Source organism: Octodon degus, unplaced genomic scaffold, assembly GCF_000260255.1.
Source record: "Octodon degus isolate 3935 unplaced genomic scaffold, OctDeg1.0 scaffold00042, whole genome shotgun sequence".
In the NCBI taxonomy this organism is placed as follows: domain Eukaryota; kingdom Metazoa; phylum Chordata; class Mammalia; order Rodentia; family Octodontidae; genus Octodon; species Octodon degus.
The window spans coordinates 1,297,447-1,306,529 of record NW_004524618.1 but is presented as its reverse complement, the minus strand read 5'-3'; the positions used below and the strand labels follow the sequence as shown (position 1 = coordinate 1,306,529).

General features: G+C 48.3%; 1 protein-coding gene across 5 annotated transcripts in view; it reads left to right on the top strand.

The window, feature by feature from the left end:
* Nucleotides 1-9,083, top strand: part of Fbxw4 (F-box and WD repeat domain containing 4) — an 83,010-nt gene that overhangs the window by 27,191 nt on the left and 46,736 nt on the right. The gene's annotated exons all lie outside the window — the stretch shown is intronic.

Here is a 9,083-nt window from a genome sequence, read left to right as displayed (position 1 = left end):
CTTGTCTCATTGCTGTCAGCCCACTACTGAGGTAAGGGCGACGCCTGTGGTGCGACTTGTCTCATTGCTGTCAGCCCACTACTGAGGTAAGGGCGTCGCCTGTGCTATGATTTGTTTCATATACAATAGTCTCTGGCTTACAAATGAATTCTGTTCCAGGAGAATGTCCGTAAGCCAGGTTCATTTGTAAGTCCGACAAAGTGGGTCTTGACACAAATATACACTGTGTATTGCTTTGCACTTCCCAGCAGTCCCTTCCACATCACCACTGCTTTTCCTCTTGTTTCCAGACATCCTGGGCTCTGACGGAGCACTGTACTGCTGTGCACTATCACACTGTACACTGAGCACACAGCAGCACAGCTGTGACTGTACATGAGCCACTCCCATGGTTTTTTACATTGATGAATGTTTGTAATGCAAGGTATCTTCTTTCTTATCTGTGAAGCTCACAACTTGAATGTTTGTAAATAGAGGACTTTCTGTAATGCTTTTGTCTTACTATGTCAGATGAGCTAGAACATCTTCCAGCTGTTTATTCTCGGTTGCTTTGAGCCACTATCTTGGAGATTCTTAAATTCTCCAAGAAATGTATAGACTTTTTATGCATTAGTGGGGTTGGGATATCTTTCTAGGGGTTGATCTCCTAACCATCCAACCTCAGAAATGTTAAGGAAAAGAAACCATACTGGTTTGTGAGAGTCCAGCTCTTATAACTGAGTGCAGCTGTTAATAGGGGTGTCCCTTTTGGAGCAGATACCCTTGGAGGATGCTCCAAAGCAGAGGCCTGTCAGCATCTCTGGGAGGTTACAGTATCACTAACCTTCTCTTACAACTCACATCTCTGCGTTGCTCCCCCAGAAGGTGTCCTAGGGAGTACCCTCCAGGCCGGAGCTGTAAAGCGCGGCTTGGGCCAGTGTCCAAGTGCATGTGTGTGTGTGTGTGTGGGGAGCAGAAGCACTGGCCATTAGTGCAGAAGTACAGCATTTTTGATGATGGCTTTACCCTGCCCTTTGGCCTGATGGGTATTTCTCTAGGTTTAACCAGAACATGTGAACTTCTGACTTTTGCTTTCTAGGCTTTTTGAACCATGGCCAAGGCCCTCAGTGCAGGTACACAGCAGGTTGCAGACTCTCCTGTGCCTGTTCTGTCATGCTATTGCTAGCATGTTTGCCTACTTCTGTCACCAGTCATCCCACCCAAATGGAGATGCGCAAGTTGTAGGGGTGCTGCTATCCAACACTGAGCTAAGTCAGTCACTTGTTTTATAAGCAAGTTGGTCCTCCCTTCGCTCAGCTCCCCGTTAGCCTCTTTCCCCTCACCTCGTAGAGCCTGTATCCCTCCTCCTGCTCCCTTCCACAACTCCCTTTCAAATTTTTTTTCTACTTAAGAATTAGAGCCGATTAGCCACGTCATTAATTCTTCAATTTGACGGCTGATATAGCAAGACCTGAAACACATTGCTGACCCCAGAGAATGGAGACCCCGTTCCTAAGCATATTGACGATGGGAGAAGTTAATTAAAATTCCACAGAGCAGAGGTGTCGGCTAACCTATAAACCTGTCGCTGTTCAGAACAAATCATTCTAGCAATCGTAGGAAAGAGCAGCAGGGAGTGGAGAGGCTAAGTGTGTGGGAGCAGGGAGTGGAAAATGGAGCCATTGAGCTTTGTCTCCTGCTGGTACTGCCCTTTTAGGAGCATATGAGCCAGGCTTAGGTGTCTGTGGCTAGTATGTATAAGGACTGGAGGTGTGGAGGTGACAGGTGTGCTGGTTACTGTGTCTTAGTGGTTGCCTACGGACTTCTATCAGCTTCAGCAGACTGGTGGTAGAGGGTCTGGTCATAGACAGAACCTTCAGAACTGGAGATGGGCCATGCTCCCCACCTCACCCTCAGCCCCTTCAGTGGAATGTCATGCTGCCTCTTCCAGAAGAGAAGCTGTTACAGGCACTGTCAGTCAGGAAGAGAAGCTGTTGCAGGCACTGTCAGTCATCATTGAGAGCACTTGAGATCACAATAAATTGTGACCTCAGGCTTCGATTAGGGGCCACAGCTTGGAGGCTGGCTTTGGGGAAGGACTTCGCTTTCTCATGTCACTACTACTGTGTGACTGCGTCACTTCTGACAACCACTGGTCAGTCATCCGCTCTGTGCAGACCCTCTGCTAAGTCCTCGCGGTGTTCTCTCTTTGGTAGAGACCTGCACCCTGTGTTTCCCTCACAGTCTCCAGGTATTTTTGATCTCTTGGTACATTTTATTGGCCCTGGCTTGTTCTTTCTTTCTTTTTTTTTTTTTTTTTTTTCGGGACCGGAGATTGTACTCAGGACCTTACACTTGCCAGCGAAGTGCTTATTCTACTGAGCCATCTCCCTGGCCCCTGGCCCTGGCTTATTCTTTTGCTTATGGTTGACCAGCTTTTCAGCTCTTGACCTGTGTTATTTAGAGATGGCTTTGTCACCACCTCCACAGATGGTGTCTTGGACTCTTCTTTAAAAGTTTGTTTTGGGGATTCTTCCTTTGTACTAGATGACTAAGGAAGGCATGTGCTGGTGTTATCTCTGCCCCCTTTTTTTCTCTTGCCTGAAGAATATACTGGGCTAGAGCTAAAGTCTTGTTTTACCTGATACAGCGTTTCCTTGTAGATTTATTTTCTTTCCACTGTGCCCATATCTTTGAACCTTTCAGTGAGCTCATCAATTTCCTCACCTTTGGGAGGCACTGGCTTCCAGCCCCAGTCTGTTCTTTAGAACATGCTGGGAGGTGAGCTCCGCTTTGCCCTTTTCTCACAGAGTGGCCAAGGTGACTGTCCCCTTCTAGCCTGAGCTCCCTCATCTCTTTTCTCTATAGACTTTACGAACTTATTGTGGAGATGACCTGAAAGAGTGCACTTAACTTTGCTCCTGGGGCTTCCCTAGCTTGTTTTCTTGTATGTGAAATCAGGCACCTGTAATAGGAAACAGGGGACCTTCAGCCCTCAGCTTAGCAGGAGGGGCTGTTGGCCAGGAGAAAGGTATTCTGTCCTGTGTCCAAATGTCTCTTTTCCTTCCTTTTGAGACCTTGAAATCTTGCATGACAGGCAATTGTGGAGGATGCTGCCTAATTCCAGTTGTGTGCTTAGGGCTGTTTAGATACCAAAAAGCGCAGAAGAAAACAGTAGGGCTTGAAGGAAGGTGACAGGCAAAGAACGCTTCCTCTGCCTCCACAAGCCTACCTACTCATCTTCTTTTGTGATGCCAGTAATCTTGTTGTAAATATGCACGAGGGCTTCTTCCTGGGGAGGATCCCACCTGGGGCTGTTGGATGAGTGAGAGGAAGAGACTGCAGTGGCGTGTCGGGCCCAGTGTGGAAAACCCTGTCTGCAGTAGTTTCAGGGCAGGAAATGTCCAGCCTTATTGCCTCAGAGATATTACCATCTAAGCTCACGTTGAGCTCTGAACACTTTCTCATGAGTAATACAGAAAAGATTTTTAAGAGCAGCCAGATGTGGTGGCATATAACCCCTGCACTTGAGAGGCTGAGCTAGGAGGATTGCCAGTAGTTTGAGGCCAGCCATGAACTGCCAAAAAGTGAAAAACAGAAAACAAAGAATATATGATTTTCTTATTGCCATTATACAGTTACTTCCCACTGAATAAAGTTAGTACTTCATAACAGGCTGTGCGACACCGTTGCAGCCTTAGCTCCTTTCCCTTCCACTACTTCTCGTACTTTCCCATTCCCTTTCACCTCGCTCCCCATGTGATAGCTTCCCCAGGGCTTTACTCAGTAAGGGACAGGATGGGAGCATCACTGGGAGTGCAGGCTCCCTGGCTGGGAATAGAGTGTCTTCTAGAAGAAAGGAGAAATTGAGGTACAAGGGTGCTCAGCACAGGGCTGTGTGTGATAGGTAGTAAAGGCCATGATCCATGTCATCTCCAGCCTATGGGAGGTTCTGTGGGGCTGGAGAGCAGTCTCTCTTCTTGTAGGACAGAGTGGAGGCAGGGCGAGGTGGACAGGCAGCACACAGGAGAAGCCTGGACTCACTCCGAGAGCTGTGAACACTTGCACCATTCCTGGAGTGCCCGTGCACACAGCTCTTCAGTTTTCAGAGCCTCTCCAGCCTGCAGTGGGGCGTTAGTGAGAGCAGTCTGTAGACCCCCAGGCCTCTGCCTGTGAAGGAAGACAGGGAGGGAGCACATAGCCCTTCCTCCTCTACAGGCACTGTGTGTGTTGCACTGGGAGAAGGTTCTCAGCAGAGCCCTTCCCCATCTCAAGCAGTGCTGCCCTTGTGTGGGTGAGTGTGGTCAGGAAGGCTTCCCGGAGTCTTGCATTTTAATCCCTTCTCCCCCCTTTCTGTCATCAGGGAAATATATGAGTGGTATAGTTGTAGAAATTTGACTTAGCTGTGTTATTAAATATACAATGTAATTTTGTGTAACCTTGCTCACTGTGGTGGCCTGTTTGTTTTTGGGGGGATTAGTCCAAGTCTGCATGAAATGTACCAATTCAAATTTGTAAAGTGAGTTGCGGCCTCTGGGGGTTTTGGTGAAGGAGACGCCCCTTCTTGCTTCATTTCTCCCAGAGGTGAGGGTGAGCCTGGAAGGAAAACGATCGCTGTGCACTACACTGTTTGGGCAGGAGTGGGGGCTTCTGGGAGAACAGGATTTTTGTTCCAGCAGCTACTGGGTTTGCTGTGTGCTATGTGTGGTGGCCACTGTCCATCAGCCTGTTGAAATGCATCTTTCTTTACTGAGAGGTAATTGCATAAGAAGTGTGCTCCAACAGAGAGGTTAAAGGCTTGGAAGAAGTAGGCAGCCTTCAGTGGGAATTCTGTTGGTTCCCATGTACAGCAGTCCTTTGGCCCTGGGCTTTGTAACTCACTTGATACTTTTAGGGGAAGAAGAATCAACCATGGAGACCGTGTCAGAGTTTCTCTTTCCAGTTGACAGTGAACAGTTGCCTGTGAAGGGGGTCCTCAGCATTGAACTCTTAAAGAAAGACTCTGATGGGCAACTTTGTAGTGCTCTATCTTATGTCCACCTGGTGACATAAGGGCTTTGGCTGTCTTGGAGAATAGCTCCAGTCTCCTTTCCTGGGATCTGTCTGGAAAAAGGGGACTGAGGAACTTAGCAAGGTACCTTCTTTACCAGACAGAACGGCACAGGAGGGAGTATCATGCACGTGGGGTTGCTATGTGAAATAGAGGTGCAGGGACACCACAGAGTGGGTGGGGCTGGCATGGTAGAAGGGCATCATGACACCTGTAGATAGAAACTCTGGGTAATGCCAGGAGGCCCATTGTGCCAGCTGAAATGAGTCACCCTGGAAGAGCATCAGAGCAAGGTGCCATGACGCTGGAGCCTGGTCCCAAGCAGCCCTGGTCGCTGGCCCTTCACCCCAGCATTCATTGCTTTTGCACATCCAAGTTTCTTGGGCAGTCACAGTCATTGGTAGCAAAGGAACCAAATTCCACAGAGGAGGGTTTAGGTCCTCAAGACCCTGGATTTCAGCCATTCCTCGGGGTAGGATGGGCACAGGAAAGCTCATGTCCTGAGCTGCTGGCCTGAGACCAGCACCCTCCTGTCTCTGGCTGGTCCAGAAGCCATTTGTGGGAGCAGCTCCTGCCCTGGCCAGTGTGGCTGGCTCCGTGTCAAGAGCTGATTTAAGTAAAACACCCCAAATAGAAACAGAGGCTGCTGAGGAGGGCCAGATGCTATGGGTACGGAGCTGATACATCAAGACTTCTTGCTGGCAGGGATCTGCTTCCATCCCTTGATCTCAACGGTGAAACTCCATTTCTCACTCTGACTCTGTCTCTGTCTCTTTTTCCTTCTGCCTTCTCTGTCTCTCCTCCACCCCTTTCTCTCTCTACATAGAGCTTAAGCGTTGATCTTCCCCCTGTAGTTACTAGGGGACCCACCATGAGCTGAGTGGCATAGATGGATAGGAGAAGTGAACAAGTAAAGCAGTAAGACAGTGTGGGCAGTTCTCAGGCGGGGGCTTGAGAGAACTGGAGGGAGCAAGAATGGGTTCTGGTGTTCCACAACAGTAGGGTAACTAGCGCCTGCAACATTTAGGTTATATTTCAAAATAACCTGAAGATGTCTAACACATAGAAGTAGTGAGAATTAGGGGAGGCAGAAATGCTAATCACAGTACTCAGAGTCATCCCTAAACGTTCTATATACGTATCAGACAGTTATACTATACCTCATACGTGCAAACAGGACGTATTAATGAAATAATAGAAATAAAAGAGAGCTGTAGCGAGCTCAGTCTCCTCCTCTGCTCAGGCCCCTGTGACTGTGATCCGCAGCCACCGCGCCCCCCTGCACCTGCCTCTCCTCTGTGGGCAAAGGGCGTGTTTCCTTCTGCTGCCGCCTTTCCTGGCTGTGTGTGCAGTGCGCCTGCGTTTTCTGCCTTTGATCCTTGTTCTGCCAGCAGACAGCTTACCAGACACATCCCAAGTGGAAGCGTGGAATTAATGTTAAAATTAGGAATTGTTTTCTTCCTCCCTCCCTCCCTCCCTTCCTTCCTTCCTTATTTTTTTCCTTCTTTTTTCTCTTCTTGTCTTTAAACTTCAGTGGGTGATGAAGCAGAGAAGGAGGCAGGAGGGTGAAGGGGAGCCATAAATTCTGTGGCTGGTGTAGCTGCTCTGGGCAGCCAGGAAGCCTCTGATGTCGCCACAGCACTTTCATTAACATTTAAATTAAGGGTTTGTTTTCCAGGCTGTTTTATAGGCAGGGACCTTTCTTGCCCTGTCACATGCAGCACCCCCGCCCTAAGCAAGGCTGTAATTGTAACCACTGCTGTGTCCTCACTCTGGGCTGTAGCTGGAGGTTCAGAGGGGATCTGGGATGAGGCTGCAGAGGTAGAGGCTGTGTCTGGGTAGGGTGCTGCAGGGCTCCCTTCTCTTTCGCTGACCTGTGCTTTTCTTCACTCTTCAGAAGGCGCACTTCCATTTGACTCCGACCGCTCTTGCCCACCTTTCCTCCTTGTGGGCCGTAGCACAGCCCAGGAGCACAGATTATGAGTAGGACGGTACAGATGGCTGTGCTTATCTGCCTCCTTTTGATTACAATCTTTTTTTCTTTTAGCCTCATGAATATATCTTCTTACTCTGCTCACTCTTGAGGAAGTAATAAAATAAAAAGGATTATCATCTGTGAAGAATTTATTATGTAATAGAGCTCGTGGCTCCTAGGAAGTGAGTTCGTTTGTACAGTCACTAGCTCCACGTGAACCTGTGCTGGAAACAGCTCACCGATGCATGAGATCATTGGAAGAAGCTGTTATCCAGGTCTTGACATCGAGCTTCCCTAGACACTGAAAGAGTACGTTTGTTTCTAAGCTTCCTTTTGCATGAAATATCTGGTAGCATTTGGAAATGTTTTTAAAAGACATGTCTTCTGTGGCCTCTCTTCATCCCATCAGCATTCTGTGGATCTGTGAATTGATACCACACACAAAGTATGTCATGCGTTCATACCCTCTGAGTGCTTCATTCACCTGCTCTGGGCTCCAGCTTGATTTCTTCTTTGGATGGCACTGGGACCTTTTTCCTTTCTGTTCATTGCCCAGGCCACCATATATTTTCTCCTTCCTTCGCTGAGCCACCAAACCATCCATGACTTATCTGCCAGGCTGAAGTTGGCCGAGTGTCTTGACTTCCTATCCCAGGTAACCTTGTCAACAGGTGGACACCCTCATGCCCCAGGGTCCTGCCCACAGGAGTGAGGAGGGTACCAGGGCAACCCCTCTGCAGGTGCTGCAAAGCTCAGATTGCAGGCTGGTGTCCAGGTCCCGCCTGGTGGTGATTAATCTGGGGCACGGGTAGCAGAGGCCCAGCCGGGTAGCTTTGGTCCCTCACTGTGAAGACCTTTGCCTCAGACCCTGAACTGATCTCCAGTTTGCTTCGGCTTGGGTTTGATCTGTCAAGCTAAAGAGGAGCCTGGTGGTGGAGCGGAAGCTGCTAGCCTGACGGGCTGACGGCACTGCTCCGCTCCGCTCCGCTCCGGTGGCTTGTCATGATAATGCTCATGTATTTAAGAATGTCTCCACCTGTTAGTTGCAAAGCTCAGATCAGCCAAAAGAGGGATCTTCATGCAAGGTCTGTGCTTTGGGTTTGTTGCGCCAAGCAAACCTGGGGTTGTTGTGGAGCTTGTAGAGGAATGAATGAAAAAGGAAATAATGAAGCTATGGCATAATCAGTAGCAGAGGGCGTGGGGGGGGGGCAGCCACGGTGGAGCTGGAAGGACCGCCCCATTCTCCAGCAGTTAGGTGGCTCCAAGGCCGTTGGGGGCAGATTTCAGTATTTCAGTTTGGAATCAAATTTTAGGCCCCTTGTTTTCCTGTTCATTTCAAATGAAATTTCTTTTTGAAAAGGAGTCTGCCCTACTGCCACCACCTTCCATCCTGCAATCTTGGTCCCTGTGACCCCCAGGTGACAGTCCATGATGCCAGTCATATTTCCTTCCTTCCCTGAGTTCACGATAGACCTGTGTGGCTTTTAACTATGAGCATAAGACCTAAGAATGGGAATTCTGTGGCCTATGACAGTTTTCTTGTGTCAGGGAGTTTCATTACTTTTTTTTTTTTTTTTTTTTTTTTTTTTCCTTCAGTGATTAAGCTATATAAAAAACACAGAGTATGGGTTCAGTATGTATCAGCTCTTTTTTTTTTTTTTTTTTTTGGTACCAGGGGTTGAACTCGGGACCTTGTGCTTGCCAGGCAAGTGCTTATGCTGCTGAGCTATCTTCCTGGTCCCATGAGCTGTTTGATACCAGCAGTTTACCACAGGAAAAGGTTATAAGCATGGAATGAATACAAGAAAGCCTTTTGACATAGCTACATCATACAACACCCAAAATTCACAACCAAGAAAAGGACTTGTCAGAGCAGTAAGGGTGGAAAACCTTTCCAACAAAGACCCAAGCTTGGTCTACACACAGACTTTGTACTACGAAGTAATCAGTGTGGGTAAGTATTGGGGTCTTGGGCTAGCCCCAATCTCCTAAATGAGTAGGTGGAAAATGGCTTAAATAAAAAGAGAAATAGTATGATTTTTAGGGCTCCAGGAGGATCAAAACCCTCTAATGGAACAC